Source organism: Entelurus aequoreus, linkage group LG14 (genome assembly GCF_033978785.1).
Source record: "Entelurus aequoreus isolate RoL-2023_Sb linkage group LG14, RoL_Eaeq_v1.1, whole genome shotgun sequence".
NCBI classification, from domain to species: Eukaryota; Metazoa; Chordata; class Actinopteri; order Syngnathiformes; family Syngnathidae; genus Entelurus; species Entelurus aequoreus.
In genome coordinates, this window is record NC_084744.1 from 27944921 (window position 1) to 27961251 (window position 16331).

Sequence of the window (16331 nt, forward strand, 5' to 3'; positions counted from 1 at the left end):
AAAGGATAGATTATACAAATGAGTTTTAAGATGGGACTTAAATGCTTCTACTGAGGTAGCATCTCTAACTGTTACCGGGAGGGCATTCCAGAGTACTGGAGCCTGAATAGAAAACGCTCTATAGCCCGCAGACTTTTTTTTGGCTCTGGGAATCACTAATAAGCCGGAGTTCTTTGAACGCAGATTTCTTGTCGGGACATATGGTACAATACAATCGGCGAGATAGGCTGGAGCTAAACCGTGTAGTATTTTATACGTAAGTAGTAAAACCTTAAAGTCGCATCTTAAGTGCACAGGAAGCCAGTGCAGGTGAGCCAGTATAGGCGTAATATGATCAAACTTTCTTGTTTTTGTCAAAAGCCTTGCAGCCGCATTTTGTACCAACTGTAATCTTTTAATGCTAGACATAGGGAGACCCGAAAATAATACGTTACAGTAATCGAGACGAGACGTAACGAACGCATGAATAATGATCTCAGCGTCGCTAGTGGACAAGATGGAACGAACTTTAGCGATATTACGGAGATGAAAGAAGACCGTTTTAGTAACACTCTTAATGTGTGACTCAAACGAGACAGTTGGGTCAAAGATAATACCCAGATTATTTACCGAGTCGCCTTGTGTAATTGTTTGGTTGTCAAATGTTAAGGTGGTATTATTAAATAGATGTTGGTGTCTAGCAGGACCGATAATCAGCATTTCCGTTTTAGCGTTGAGTTGCAAAAAGTTAGCGGACATCCATTGTTTAATTTCATTAAGACACGCCTCCAGCTGACTACAATCCGGCGTGTTGGTCAGCTTTAGGGGCATGTAGAGTTGAGTGTCATCAGCATAACAGTGAAAGCTAACACCGTACTTGCGTATGATGTCACCCAGCGGCAGCATGTAAATACTAAAGAGTGCAGGGCCAAGAACCGAACCCTGGGGAACTCCGCATGTTACCTTGACATAGTCCGAGGTCACATTGTTATGGGAGACGCACTGCATCCGGTCAGTAAGATAAGAGTTAAACCAAGACAAGGCTAAGTCTGACATACCAATACGTGTTTTGATACGCTCTAATAAAATATTATGATCGACTGTATCGAAAGCGGCGCTAAGATCAAGAAGCAGCAACATAGATGACGCATCAGAATCCATCGTTAGCAATAGATCATTAGTCATTTTTGCGAGGGCTGTCTCCGTAGAGTGATTTGCCCTGAAACCGGATTGAAAAGGTTCACAGAGATTGTTAGTCACTAAGTGTTCATTTAGCTGCTGTGCAACAATTTTTTCGAGAATTTTGGAAATAAACGGAAGGTGGGAGACCGGTCGGTAGTTTACCATGAGGTCAGGATCAAGGTTAGGTCTTTTGTGCAGAGGATGAATAACCGCTTTTTTGAATGCTAGGGGAACAGTGCCGGAGGAAAGTGATAAGTTTATAATATTTAACACTGATGGACCTAATAATACAAACAGTTCCTTGATAAGTTTCCCAGGAAGTGGGTCAAGTAAACATGTTGTTTGTTTTATCCCACTTACACGCTGTAATAATTCCTCTAATGTTATTTTATCAAAAATAGAGAGACTATTTTGGAGGGCAGTGTCCGTCGTATATACAGTCGTATTTGTGTTAATAGAACCCAGTTGTAGCTGGGATGCGTTGTCTTTAATCTCCTTTCTAATGAGTTCAATTTTCTTATTAAAGAAATTCATAAAATCATCTGCCGAGTGGGTAGAGCTACTGGGAGGAGTCCCTTGTTGGGTTAGCGATGCTACTGTACTAAACAGAAATTTAGGATCGTTTTTGTTGAGGCGGATGAGATTTGAGTAGTATTTAGCTTTAGCTAAGGTAAGCATGCGTTTATAAGTTATTAAACTATCACTCCATGCTTGATGGAAAACCTCAAGTTTAGTCGCGCGCCATTTGCGTTCCAGTTTTCTACATGATAATTTATGAGCTCTAATTTCTTCTGTAAACCATGGGGTGCGCCTTTTAGGGGCCCTTTTTTGCTTTAGCGGTGCTATACTATCAATAATTTTGCGCAAGGCATCGTCAAAGTTGTTAGTGAGGTTATCAATAGAGCCGACATAATTTGGGAATGGTGCCATTACCGAAGGCAGTAGGTCAGCAAGAGTCATCGTTGTGGCAGCATTAATGTTGCGGCCGCTATAGCAGTTATTATTATTATTAGCTTGTTGACAAAGAGTCAAAACTTCATATTTTATAAGGTAATGATCGGACATTACTTTAGTATATGGAAGTATCATAACTTTGGAGGTGGTGACACCCCTGACAAGCACTAGATCTATTGTATTACCGTTGCGATGCGTGGGTTCATGTATTATTTGTGTAAGACCACAGCTATCAATTATGGTTCAATGCTGTGTTCGCTGTGAGCTGGTTTGTTTTCAACGAATTCCCGGTTGCTAGGGCATTGGTAGGCGGCAGTGACGTAGGTCCGCCCTCGTCTATAGGTGAGGGCGGACCTACGTCACTTCCGCCTACCAATCCCCTAGCAACCGGTCGCCATATTGAATTCGTTGAAAACAAACCAGCTCACAGCGAACACAGCATTGACAGAAAAAGCATTTAACGAGGTTTCACGGCATTTTAAACTGTTCTAAATGGCGTATGATTATGTAAATAGTCTTTCCAGTGAAGCTAGGTTAAGATACGAGTTAAAATGTTCTGTAGTTGGATTAAACGATTGCCCTTACCGCCTTCCAGCAGATGCACAGACTGATAATCCTACACAATGGCCGGACATGGAATTTGGAAATCTATATGTCTACCTCAAAAGCGCAACAGGTATATTATTTCATATCTATGGAAAGCCGATTCAAATTTAAACGAAACCGGTTTTCGAAAATAGCCTATACAGGCTATAGACTATATACCAGGTCGCCCGTAAGGACCAGATGAGTCGCCCGCGGGCCTGTTCTAAAAAAAAAAAAAAAAAAAACTTTTTTTTTTTTTTTAAATTAAATCTACATAGAAAAAACACAAGATACACTTTCAATCAGTGCATCAACCCAAACAACCTCCCCCATGCACACTCATCCACACCCACTCACACAAAAGGGGTTATTTCTTTCTGCTACCAATATTCTGGTTCCCACAACATAGACAACACATCTGCAAGGGACACAGTCCCTGAAGCACACATGATTGTATAGGCTGCTGGTCCACTAACATTTTCATTAATTACTATTTTTTATGTAATTATTTTTATATTGTTTTACTTTCTTTTTTATCCAAGAAAATGTTTTTTATTTATTTATCTTATTTTATTTTATTTTTTTAAAAAGGGCCTTATCTTCAACAGACCAGGTTGTCAATGAAATTAGATTTGTTTAAAGGGTTTTTTAAACCAGGCCCAGTCCAGATAATGTCCAAGTCGGACTCAGCAACACACACCTTCATTCATGTACACAGAAAAAAATTAGGGAACACAACAGATTGCATATAATTTATAAACAAAATTACATTTTCAAAATAAGCATTTATGTACAGTCCAGATTATGTCCAGGTCACTCAAATGAGGGAACACAACAACAGATATCATATAATCTATAAACATAATTATACTTTCAAAATAAGCCTTTGAGGACTTCTCATCTTTTTTTTAATGTTTTTTGGCATCATTATCGTTTTCAACCATGTAACTTTCTAAAGTTAGAAAATACTGAATAAATGTTTTAAAGAAAGTAATACTAAGTGAATATCTGTTTTTGGCCTTAAAAATAAACATTTTACCGAGTACTATAATTAAATTGACTAAATCATGATTGTCAATGAACTCTCCTAAAATAACAGAAACCACATTAAGCTTCATAAACAAACCAATCCTTAAACACATTTTTTCAACTTCCACCCAAAACAAAGACACAATATGACAATACCAAACAAATGCAGGGTGGATTCAGGCTCCTGACAACAAAATCGGCAATCATCTGACTCTCTCATATTCCATAATTTTAACATGTTCCCTGTGGGTAAGAAGTTATAAATAATTTTAATTTGAAAATAACGATTTTGCACATCGATAGTGGTTTTATAGATTAGTTTGAATATGGCATCCAATGGCAACGGGCAGTCAAAAAAGTCCTCCCATTTTCCATTTGTGTTGTATGAGGCAGCCTTCAAAGATTTCTTTATTAAATAAAAATTATATATTTTTCTATTTATTTTAGTTCCTTTTTGCCAATTAGAATTTCTTATTAGAGGTTTACGAACTAATAATTTAGTAGTTCCATAATTAATTATTTGTTTCCATCTTTTCCCAATTACTCCAGTTAGTTGAAAAAATGAAAAGCTTGAGCAAGCATCACCATACATAGCTCTAAATTCATCATACTTCATAATTTTACCATTCTCATTGATAATATCATTGACAAAAATGATTCCTCTTTCAAACATATGTTTCCAAAAGAAAGGCTTTCCATCTATTACAATATTAGTGTTCTGAAGGTTTGCATATTTCTGTAAATTGTCTGTTTTAGTTATATATATATATATAGATCATTTCTGTTAAGGGACTAATTATTATTATTATTTATTTATATTTCATATGTTGTTTTGGGAAAGGAATGTATTTTCGTTAGTTGTTTAATCGTTGCCACGGTTACGGTTGCCATGGTTACGGGCACTTCCGTTTCCGCCGGCAGGTAAAAAAGTGTTTAAAAGGAGCTCCAGCATTGACAGGCAGCGGAGCGTCGGTAATACTACCCGGAGATAGAGATCACAACAGTTGCAGATCAGATAAGTAACTAGTACTCTAAGCGGTGTATTTAAGTTTGTTATAAGTGACAGTTAAGTGCCAGTGCACTAGTTTAAGTTTAAAGACGTTTTGGGCGCTTCACGTAGCCAGTAGGAGGTGAAGCGCATGCTAACTGCTAGTTAGCTCACCGCAGCTCGCACCTGTGTTTGTTGGCTGCACAGTGACTTTACGAACGCCAGGTTCCGTCACGTTCAGGCTAAGTTTATTCAAGAGACACTTTTCCCTGGTACTATTTATTGTTTGGAGAGTGAACATTGTAGAGTTTAGTTGTGTGCTATCGTGGCTACCTTGCTGCGAGGGAAGTGGACAGCGCGAGGTACAAGTGTTAGTGGCTCGCGCTCACGGGCTAGTCGACAGGGAGGTGACCCAGGACGAGGCTGGTTCTCCTCTCGCTCCAGACTAGACTCGTGAGGGAGCTAAGAGGAAGCACGGCCGAGCCCCCCCACCCCCCCCCCCCCCTTCTCTACTCTACAACGGGAGGTGTCCCCCCTCTCCAATGCCCCCTTTGTATCCAACTCACCCCACACTACGTGCACCAACGATCAGCTGGACCACAACATACTATCTTCTGGCCCAGCCGAGAAGCCCAGGTTGGACTGTGTGTGTGTGTTGTGTAATTGGTTTAGTGCGGGAGGTTTCATTGGGGAGGTAGCGTGTGAGTGGTGATGAGTGTACGAGTGTAATTAATATGTGTTCATTATTGTCAGATTATTGTATATTATATTGTATAGTAAATGGTTAACTATATAAGTGGTGTCCTCTCACTCTCTCCTAGACTATCTTTATTTGGTAAATAGTGAAAATTACAACATCCCCCTAAAGTAAATATACAGTCCTTTACAGGCCCCCGAACAATTAGAGTTCATCCATATTAACTGCTGCAAAATATCGTCTCTTTTTTCTGGCACATAAAATTGAAAACACCACTCTGAGTGGATTGTTTCCTTTATGTTTCCCAGCAGACTCTCTGGGAGGGGATCACTTGTAAAAAAGGATACAATTTCTTTTGATACAGTACATGTTTTTTGTCCAACAGGACATTTGTGTACCACTCAATGTTTAAATACATCTTTGGAACAATTGATGCTTTTAAAGACAGACACATAGCTTCAAGGTTGAGAAGTTTCAGGCCCCCATATTCATACTCTTTGTACAAAACCTTTCTTTTAATCTTTTCTGGTTTGCCGTTCCAGACAAAATCGAAGACCCTCCGCTCATAAATCTTAAAAAAGTTTTGTGATGGAGCTGGTAATAACAAAAACAAATACATAAATTGAGGAATAATTAACGAGTTGGCAATAGACATTTTACCATACAAGGTTAGGGATTTCCCTTTCCATATTTGCATAATTTTGTCCAGCTTTCTTAGTCGATTATCATAATTTACTGAGCCTAGATCTTCCAGATTTTCTGGGACAACAACACCAAGTATGTTAACTGGTCCATCTGTCCACAAAACAGGCACTTTGCATTCCATTCGAAAGGACGTTCCCTTTAGATTTCCGATCCTTAACATTTTACATTTATCATAATTAAGCTTAAGGCCAGATTGCTGTGAAAATATGTCCAAAAGATTAAGAAGGTTCCGCAAACAATGAGGAAAAATCTTATCTTTGTGAATCAGCCTTTTCTGACATGAACTTCATCAAGAACAAACACAGAACACGCCTCACTGATGCACATCTGCAAGACTCACTCAGAGTTGCAGTGTCAAGTTACACACCAGAGTACAACACACTAGTTAACAGCATGTAATGCCAGGCTTCCCACTAACTGACAAAGAAACAGATAACAGATTTGGTGTCCAGTTCAAAGTGTGACATGATTTAAAAATTTGAGAGTTTACTTTTGTATTTTACATGAGTTATTATTTGTACAAACATGGTGCAAAGTAATTCATGATTTGTTAAAAAATGTTAGTGGCTAGCTAGTTAAAATGGGATATTGTGATTTCACAAGACTGTCTTAGAAGTGATCATTTGAAAATGTTCAATTTGAAAAATGTGCACTTAGAGAAAATATAAAAATAAAGTGTTGCATATTGATATTTATCTGTTTCTATATATATTTATTGTGAGAAATCATTAAGATGATCAGTGTTTCCACAAAGATAAATATCATTAATAATTAATAATAACAGAGTTAAAGGTAAATTGAGCAAATTGGCTACTTCTGGCAATTTATTTAAGTGTGTATCTAACTGGTAGCCCTTCGCATTAATCAGTACCCAAGAAGTAGCCCTTGGTTTCAAAAAGGTTGGTGACCCCTGCTATATAGTATATACCGCATGTTATTTTTGTACAACAACAACTTCAGCTGTCGAAGGGTTATTAGGTACAAACTCAACAAGTACAACATTAGCACGGACGTATAGCCAAGTTGTGGTTAAGAAGGTGGATTTTTGTTCCTTATATTTACCAGAAACGAAGTGTTCCGAACACACGACCCGGGACTTTGGGGGACTCCAGTGAGAACCGTCCTCGTTTTCCCGGTGTAAAGCTGCGAGCCATTTGTCTCGTCTCTGTGGGCTTTTATCACGCTTTGGCAGAACAAAATACGACCTTTGTTTTCCCTGTTTCCAGTTGTGGTTAGTACAACCAAAAACAACACCGTTTTTCGGCATTTTGGAGGCAGAATGACAGGTTTAATCAGCGTAGGTCGACAGGTTAAAGAGTAATGGCAACGGTTTGTTTTCAACGCCAGTCTGGTTGCTATGGCTCGAAGAACCCGTATGTAGCTCAGTTGCCCGGATGTCGGCCCTCACCTATTTTTCAATAAGTCGATACAATTTGTGCAGTTGTGGGATGTTCTAAAAGTACATCATCATCATCATCATCCTCATCATTTCTTTGTATTCCTTTCATGAACATGCATATATACAAGCCACGTACAGTTCACACTTTCATTGTGTTTTGTTTCTTATACATTTCCATGATCAGAAAGGAGCAGATGGAAGAATAATATTCTTATATTTATCTGCCAACCTTTTTTAACACAATTATTTAAGATGACTTTATCACTGTTCCCGCCACCAACACCCCAACTACAACATACTTTTTAATTTTCGTTTTAAGCATTTTCACAACGACACGTCCAATTAAAATCAAATATCAGTTCGATATAATGCCAGTTGTCTCTTTTTGGAACTCTTTTTAAATTAAAAAATATTCTTGCAACTTTTCAAGTCTTTCTTTAGAGAATTCCATGCTTTCACAGCAGCAACAGACAAGCACATTTCATTCAAATTTGTTGGCGCTTTTGGATGTTTAAAGTCATACATGTAATTCTCATCTTCAGACGAGAACACCAATAACTTTTGTAAGTCCTTCGGAAGAACTTTATTTCTAGCTTTGAACATCACTAATAGAGTATGCAATTCTACAATGTCTTTTAGTTTGAATAATCCTGACCTAATGAAGACTGCAATTGTGTGGTCTCTATATCCTACTTTAAAAATAATACCAATTGCTCTTTTCTGTAAAAGAAATGAAGGCATTATGTTGCTGTGATATGTATTTCCCCATATTTCTGCACAATAATTGAAATAAGGTCGAATAATTGAGCAATATAACATTTTCATTGTATTATACGGGAAATTGTATTTAACCTTGTTCAAAATAAATCAGCTTTTAGATAGCTTATTTTTCACATGCAATATATGAGCTTTCCATGTCAACTTTTCATCTAGGATGACCCCAAGAAATCTGATTTCAGATACCTTCTCAATGTTCACATTGATTATGGATAAACTAACTTCTACCTTTCTTTTATTACTGGATACCATAAGTTTAGTATTTTCCAAATTTAAAGATAATTAATTTACATCACACCACAAGTTTAGTTTAACCATTTCCTCTTCAATATTATCAGCTAAGATTTTCAAGTCATCTCCTGAACAGTATAAATTTGTATCGTCTGCGATTACGTACTGTAACATTTTTGAAACCTCACAAATATAATGTATGTATAAAATAAAAAGTTTAGGTACTCACAAGATGGAAACAAACTGTGTGACATTCATGAGCGTTATTTTGACTTAAGGTGTGTTTGTGATCCACCATTCAAACAGTACCCGTTTCCAAAAGATCCAGACATGAAAATAAGATGGATTAAGGCCGTTAATAGGAAATGTAAGAACGCTAATAGCAAGTGGGTGGACTGGAAGTCTACAAAAGACTCACGGATCTGCAGTAAACATTTCTTGCACGGTAAACCAACGGATGAGCACCCTTTGCCATTGTTAGAAATGGGCTACACATCAACAGTTAGCGTGAAAAGAAGAAGAACACTAGTGGACCTACAGAAACGTCAACATCAGCGTCAACTACTGCTGCTGCTTCCATGAATGAAGTTATCCCACAGACTGGCCAAGTAGAGGATAGTTCTGAATCCACCACACCAGGTATGATAAAACATGACATGGACAGTAGTTGGAATAAACATTGTTGAAACATATTGCTACATTATACAATAATGTTGTGTACGTTACAGGCCTCACACTGAGTAGCCTGGTCCCAGTGTTCGAAATGGTGTGTCCTGTTTTATAGGAATAAAAAGAAGACACAAAGTGCTTGATTACGTTCTCATCGCAGGGTGTGACCTGACTCTTTTATTAAACATTTCTTGATTTCTTTACTCTCATTTGCATTTCTATTGTGCTTTTAATCACATCCAAATGGTTTCGATAATGTAATTTCAATTCCACCTTTGTTCATTCACATCATTAAACAATTACATCTTTACTTTTGAAATGATAAACCAAATGCACAAAAACATGGAGGATTAATCGTTATATAACCCAACACTATCTGTCTCGTGTATAATCTGTCAGGCTTGGACGAAGGAAGGGACTCAGATGCAGAGATGGGAGTTCTAAATAAAGCTTTTATTTTGAAAAACTCGTTAACCTCCAGAGCAGAGAATATTCAATTACTATGAGGTACAAAACAGATAGCGAAAAAAGTTTCCAAAAAGGGAAAAACCGAAAATCACTCCAAAAGGAGGAAATACAAAAAATAAGACGAATTATAATTAGCACCGTATGTGCTATAAAAACTTTTAACAAAAAAAGCTCCAACAGGAGGAAGAAAATAAGGGCTATAAAAATTACTACTCTAAATCTTATTGTAATAAATGTAAACAAAAAATCACTCAAAAACTTTGAGGAAGGAAGATCATTAGGAAAAAATCATAACTCACCACTGCAGTTGAAAAAGAAGACTAGATAACAAAAGTCGCTCTGAGGGAGAAAAAAGTTAACTCAAAATTACAGCGTGAGCAATACCGGATACAAGGAAGTAGACGTGGGACGAGGCAAGGCATGGACATGAACAAGAACATGAACATGAACATGAACAAGGACGCTAGACAGGCACGAAAGCTCGAGACAATCTGGCACAGAACAAGGGGAGGCGTGGACTTATATGGAACATGAGGGTAATGGGAAACAGGTCGAAACAATCAAGGGTCAGGGATGACGTCAGACTGGTGACACAAGAGGAAGGACCCGTGATCTGAAACAAGAGGAGTTGCTTTTCAAAATAAAACATGCAAATCACAAGACAGAAAAAACCAAGACAAGACTTCCCTCACCGCGGTGTGACATAATCATCACGTAGTGGTACTGTTGCTTTAATAAACGTCTTCATTTTACATGTTTGTGTTGTATACCGGGCAAATAGGCCACAAGGGACGGCGTGGTGAAGTTGGTAGAGTGGCCGTGCCAGCAATCGGAGGGTTGCTGGTTACTGGGGTTCAATCCCCACCTTCTACCATCCTAGTCACGTCCATTGTGTCCTTGGGCAAGACACTTCACCCTTGCTCCTGATGGCTGCTGGTTAGCACCTTGCATGGCAGCTCCCGCCATCAGTGTGTGAATGGGTGAATGTGGAAATACTGTCAAAGCCAGGGGTGGGCAATTAATTTTTACCGGGGGCCGCATGAGCAACCCGAGCACTGCTGGAGGGCCACACCGACAATATTTCAATTAAATTTTGCTCAAATTATTTTTGATATACCGTAAGATGGATAATAATAATAATAATATTTTCATTTAACCTAACTTATCTTTATACAAAAGCAGATGGCTTTTGATGGTTTTATTTTTAACACTTTCTTACACAACACTTCCTGATGTATATTACAATACAAAAATTTTACTTTATCCTGCATCCTCTTTGTTGTGAACGTAGCACGCCTGTAAGGTGATTGGCGAAGAAGGAAGAAGCGTTGCTGTTGCGGAAATGAGGAGTGAGGATTGGTTTTCCTTTTGGAAAGAACGAGATAAGTTGAGCTGTGTTAGTATAGCTTGCTCAATAAAAGTTTAAAAAGAGCATCAGACTTGGTGTGCACTTCTTCTGGACGCTACGATTGATGTCAGAAGTGGGATGAAATGCCTCCCAGTTCGCCTTGCCATCAAACCTGGGAGTCTTCATTGAGGGCGGAATTCCCCCCGTGGCAAGCAGCGTGGCTGCACCTGTAAACCTGTCTCTCTCTGTCTCTCTCTCTCTCTCTCTCTTTGCGGCGAGCTCCTCACGTGGCACGTACCTCCCGATGACGTAGCACACAAACAGTGCAGTATGCACAAAGTTTTACTTCTGACACCAATTATAGCGTCCAGAAGAAGTGCACACTAAGTCTGACGCTCTTTTTAAACTTTTATTGAGCAAGCTATACTAACACAGCTCAACTTATCTCGTTCCTTCCACACGCACGTCTCCTCACTCCTCATTTAAGCAACTCAAGAAGACAACATCAACTTCAGCAGGTCGTTACACTATATTCTTTAAACACAGCAACGTGTGTACCACAAATAAGCACACGGCTTTACCTTTACTTGGCAGTCCATGTCTTGTTGAAAACACGCCATTCGTCATCAACTTTTCTCTTTTTAGCGTCTCGGGGATAACCGGGCATCACTTGTCGCTGTGCGCCTTCCCTCACAGGACATACGCACATATAACACTTTTCAAAATAAAAGCAGCACAGTTGTATTGCACGCACGACAAAGATGTTTTTTAAAATGTATTTTGTAATTTGTGATTGCCGCTGCGCGCACGAGCATACGTCCACACGGAAGTAATACAAATAACGCTTTTCAAAACAAAAGCAGCACTGTTGTATTGCACACTCGAAATAGATACTTTTTTAAATGTATTTTGTAATATATAATTGGCCTCACGCGGGCCGGACATGGACGTACAAAGGGCCGGATGCGGCCCGCGGGCCGCAGAATGCCCAGGTCTGGTCAAAGCGCTTTGAGTACCTTGAAGGTAGAAAAGCGCTATACAAGTATAACCCATTTATCATTTATTTATAAGGTGAACCAGAAAAAGTGGCTAGAAAGTGATTTTCGTTCCCACGTCTGGGCACTACTCTTTTTTTGCATTTTTGCATAGACAATGCCATTGTGGACATTAGGTTAAAAGTTCTCCGCAAAATATCCTGACGGTTTCTTTTTAGAGCCATAAATGTATAAAAATAGGAATTACAAAAAAAACGTAAATCTTATGCAGCTTGTTTTTCTTGTAAATGTATTTACATTCATTCTGGAAACAGAATCTCCCTCACAAATTGACATTAATACATATACCTTTTTGATTGATTGATTGAGACTTTTATTAGTAGGTTGCACAGTGAAGTACATATTCCGTACAATTGACCACTAAATGGTAACACCCGAATAAGTTTTTCAACTTGCTTAAATTGATTCATGATACAGATATATACTATCATATATACTATCATCATAATACAGTCATTACACAAGATAATCACATTGAATTATTTACATTATTTACAATCAGGGGTGTGGGGGGGGGGGGGGTAGGATATGGACAGCAAGTAGTGGACATAGAGAGAGAGAGAGAGAGAGAGAGAGAGAGATCAGAAGGCATAGGAAAAAGTATCTGCATTTGATTGTTTACATTTGATTATTAGCATTTGATTATTAGCAATCCGGGGAGGGTGTTAGTTAAGGGTTGTAGCTGCATGGAGGTGAACTTTTATTGCGGTTTTGAAGGAGGGTAGAGATGCCCTTTCTTTTATACCTGTTGGGAGCGCATTCCACATTGATGTGGCATAGAAAGAGAATGAGTTAAGACCTTTCTTAGTTCGGAATCTGGGTTTAATGTGGTTAGTGGAGCTCCCCCTGGTGTTGTGGTTATGGCGGTCATTTACGTTAAGGAAGTAGTTTGACATGTACTTCGGTATCAGGGAGGTGTAGTGGATTTTATAGACTAGGCTCAGTGCAAGTTGTTTAACTCTGTCCTCCACCTTGAGCCAGCCCACTTTGTAGAAGTGGGTAGGAGTGAGGTGGGATCTGGGGTGGAGGTCTAGAAGTAACCTGACTAGCTTGTTCTGAGATGTTTGGAGTTTAGATTTGAGGGTTTTGGAGGTGCTAGGGTACCAGGAGGTGCATGCGTAATCGAAAAAGGGTTGAACGAGAGTTCCCGCCAGAATCCTCATGGTGCTTTTGTTGACCAGAGAGGAGATTCTGTAGAGAAATCTCGTTCGTTGGTTAACCTTTCTGATTACCTTGGTTGCCATTTTATCACCTAACATTTGAGACAAGTATTTTAACATTGGTATACTTTAATTTGAATTTAAACCATGAAACATACAAAAAAAAAAATGAAAAAAACGCTTCAAAATAAGTGAATAGCAACCTGTACAATTGAACATACACATGGTACATTTTGCTAAACAATGATGTTTTATACATTAAAAAATTCAGTAGATACTGTGTTATAAGAGGAATAAATAAATAAATGATAAATGGGTTATACTTGTATAGCGCTTTTCTACCTTCAAGGTCCTCAAAGCGCTTTGACAGTATTTCCACATTCACCCATTCACACACACATTCACACACTGATGGCGGGAGCTGCCATGCAAGGCGCTAACCAGCAGCCATCAGAGGCAAAGGGTTAAGTGTCTTGCCCAAGGACACAACGGACGTGACTAGGATGGTAGTAGGTGGGGATTGAACCCCAGTAACCAGCAACCCTCCGATTGCTGGCACGGCCACTCTACCAACTTCGCCAAAATAAAATAAAATAAAGAACACTTTGGCACAAAATGGCTGACATCAATCAAAATATTGAATAATGCCGAAAAATGGAAATACAAAAAAACTGCATTGAAGGTTAGTTCACTTCTGAAAAGAAACACACACACACACACACACACACACACACTTAATATGTGCCAAAAGGTACGCAGTCAAGATTGTAGCTACATACAAACAGCCTTTACAAGTGCATCTAAAACAAATGTAATATCATGGAAACTTGTATTTATTCTATATTCATTTCATAATTATTGACAATGTATCTGTCATGCATCTATAATATGAATTGTAATTTATAATATGTATATAATTGACAATGCAATTTAATAACTCACACTTCTTCATCTGCGGTTCCAGTAACTGTCATATCAGACTTTGTCATGAAGCTGGTGTACTGTCTGGAACAGGACTTGTGGTAGATCAGACTTTGTCATGAAGCTGGTGTACTGTCTGGAACAGGACTTGTGGTACCGCACCTCCATGGCCACACAGTCTCTGTCTTCAATATGCAAGAGAATGCTACTGTCTTGCTTTATCCTGGCAGCGTTCATCAACTGGCCTAAAAATAAAAGATGATTAAATGGTTTGTATGTGTGTAAGTGCTACGTGTAGTGTGTGTGTGTGTGTGTGTGTGTGTGTGTGTGTGTTTACCTGCTGAAAGCGTTTCTGCCTGTGAAAGATGGTCCCTCTGCCGTTTGCTTACCACAGTAATTCTCTTGTCCGTTTTCTTGCAAATGATACAAATGGCAGAGAGCACACAGCCAGCAGAACCGACAGGCATGCCCGTCTTCGATCTTAGTTTTTTCTTCGGAATGTCACTTGTCGAGCCTGAAGCGTTGTCCGATGCCACTGACTCATCTTGACCCACATCCAGCCGTTTGGCCAGTTATTCGGCAGAATCCAAACGCTTCTTATCAATACCGCCGGTAACACGTCGGGTGAAACCCAGCGTCATCAGGAATATCTTTAAATTCAACATCGATACAGGATTTGAATGTCTCGGCTACTTTATGAGACTCGTCATCACAGCAAAGCCACCATCTTAAACATTTCCTGTAAGTATCCCACCTTCTGAAAGTGAAATCATTCACCTCTTCATTCCTTACAGACGTAACATGCATGTAGCATATTTTGTTATTGTTTCGAACTTTAAGGTGTTTCAGCTGTTTTAGAGTATTTTCCTCTTCATTGCTAGACGTTGACATCGCCATCTTGGATCTGCGCGGCTACCTGATTGGTCGAATGTGAAGCGCGTGACAAAAACGTCACCTCTTGGAACTAAAATATTGTTACGCCAAGCAAGAAATAGTCCCGACTTTAAACACTAATAAAAAAAATACTCTTGGATGTCAAGTGGAGAACATTTTTTTTCTCATTAAAAACCAAAATATATTTTTTAAGAACTAAAAATGTAGTGCCCAGACATGGGAACGAGATGAAATGAAAAACGGGTTCACCTTCCGGCCTAAAAGGGAAGGAGGCGACACCAAGGCAGAACTGCGGTTTACCAGGTTTATTGAAAACCTTGATGAGCGTGTGGGGTGTGTATGCTACCACAAGTGAATGAGTGCGGACGATGTGTAGAATTAACAATGTAAGTTTTACCAGGGGTTGTTGTCGGTGCGTGTTGTGTGAATCTTTCGCCGAATCCAAGGGGCAATCAGCAGGGAGGCGAGCAGTCGGGGGTTGGAGAGAGGCCAAGATGTCCGAGTCCAAGCAGAGGTCAAGGGAGGCAAGCAGAGATCCGGGTGGAGGTCGTGAGGCAAGACACGATCACAGGCAACAGAGAAGACAAAGTGGAAGACACATGGGACATCAAACACGGGAAAAAGGAAAAGCACAAAGAATGCGAGCAAGGAACGAGGGAGGGGTGCCAGACGTGATGCTTACTGTGAAAGATAGGCTACGTTCTGGCAAAGGTCTCTTGGGTCCGCTGGCCTTTATGTCGCTGCCTCTCGTCAGGTCCAGGTGTGCGGATTAGCAATTGACTGCAGGTTTTCGCTGCGTGGGCGTGCTGCGCCCAGCGCGAGCAGGGGCGTGTCTGGGCAGCAGCAAGAGGAGGAACTGGGAGACTCAGCTGCTGGAGAAAAGTGGCTTCGAGTCCGCGCCGTGACAGTTTGTACTGTATCCTGACATTGCTTCGTTTTAATGTCGCTGCTTTCTTGAACGCTTTTTTCTATATAGTCACTGTCATCATAAATCAATTACAATTACACACATTGTTACCTCACTATACCTACACTGTAAAAAAAATTCTGTAAAAAAACGGTCATCTACTGGCAGCTATGGCTGCCAAACGAAAACCATAAAATTAAAGTAAAACATTGTAAACCAAATAATGATGAAAAACATTATATTTACAGAAATTGTCATGAAACGTTTTCCGGAAAAATATCGTATTTTTATTAAATTATTTAGATCAACCACCTTTAATAAAGTGACGATGCAAACAGTTCTTCAGAAAAATAACTTTATTCTACAGAGTTTTTCCAAATTAT